We start from the raw sequence: 1,689 nt of genomic DNA on the forward strand, positions 1-1,689 counted from the left end.
ATTGTAACATATATATATATATATATATAATAGGGTGTCCGAGATAAGTTTTGACAAAGCTCATATGTACATAGGGCGGATTAAATTAACGACCAGACTACACGGTTCTTCGGGTTATAATGAATTTTGTAATATAGCTAGATTATCTCTAGATATGACTCCTAATAAAGTAATGCATAGGCCCTTGTTGATTGTACAGAGGGTCTCAAAAGTTGCACCTTTGGCAGAGCTTTTTCAGTGACGAATCTTTTATAAACACAATTGTGCACTTCTGACATCGCCGTTGCACCGAAGTGTTGCATCTGCTGTGTATAGAAGTACTGCAAACATTCAATTCAAAGTAAAATCATAAAAAACACTTTAATTAAAAGTTAATAAGGTAATTATTCCAAAAAATTATTGTATTTATTCTAAAAAATTCTTACAAGTCGCAAAATGAAAATTGTCGTCATTAAAATGATGATGAAAACATGAAAGGAGATTGCAGTAAATTGACTATAGATCGCATATCATACGATCCTTGTTGATATATCATGCACAGTAAGAATTTGAGAATTGCTCTAAATGGAATATGAAAAATGAAAACAAAAACACAATAACAGATTAGGATAAACAGATATTGTTGACGTCGAAACTAGTACTCTACTAAACTAATTTCGATGGATTCGATTTAAAACCGAAAAAAGCAATTCTTGCGCTTCGACCGAACAATTCTTTGTACCAACAATGCTTTATGTAATGTAGAAATCTCACTATTTTTTGTTATATGTCATATTACTGACGATAACTCTAAACGTGGGTCGAAATGTTTATATTATTTATTGAGTATATTATATTATATAATAAATCATTATCGCAACAATAACTTGCGTCGGCTCTCATAGGTTTTTCAATCATTATAGATAAAGTATAAATGTTATTATACAATAATAAAAAGGACAACCGGAATGAACATCAAATGCGTTTCTGCCATGCTTGGTTCCTGAACTACCTGAAAACGAGGGCTGAGTACAATGCATCGCATGCTCATTTTGCGTACAAACTGTGTTTGTTTGTATTTTAGAAACATTAAATAAAGTTTAATTGCAATACTGATGTACTTTGTGTTTTATTGTGGATTTTTTGGGGCAATTTATAAGAAATGAAATATACACTGCGGTTTGTTCAGACTCGATGTTCTTTTTATTACATCATCTTTTATTTTTCTATAAAAACAAACTCGTCTCTACCAACGTGGATTGGATTCTGAGTCTCATATAGTGTGGATTCTCAACGTACGTGATCAGTGTCACGTCTTATACACTTCACTATATATAGGTAGATTTATTATGCGAAGATTTTTAACAGTACCCAGAAAACACATAATATAACTATCATATAAATAGCTATAAAAAACATGTATATTATATGAGTTAAATATAGGTATTATACATATCTATGACTACGTTTACACAGCCCGATTTACGCTGAAGTTATACATCGATGTTATGGAACTAACCAATCATAGCTATTCTTCTGAAGAATGAAATGACTGTGATTGGTCAATTTCGTAACATCGATGTTATAACTTCGGGATAAATCGAACCGTGTAAACCTAGTCAATGTTTTGCTGGGACATGATATAATCACATTATAAGCTATAAAAGAGAGAGGCCCAGGAAACGAAAATGCCAATTATCTGCATTCGAT

This window comes from Mycetomoellerius zeteki, unplaced genomic scaffold (genome assembly GCF_001594055.1).
Source record: "Mycetomoellerius zeteki isolate Tzet28-1 unplaced genomic scaffold, Tzet1.0 scaffold35, whole genome shotgun sequence".
Taxonomy (NCBI): Eukaryota; Metazoa; Arthropoda; class Insecta; order Hymenoptera; family Formicidae; genus Mycetomoellerius; species Mycetomoellerius zeteki.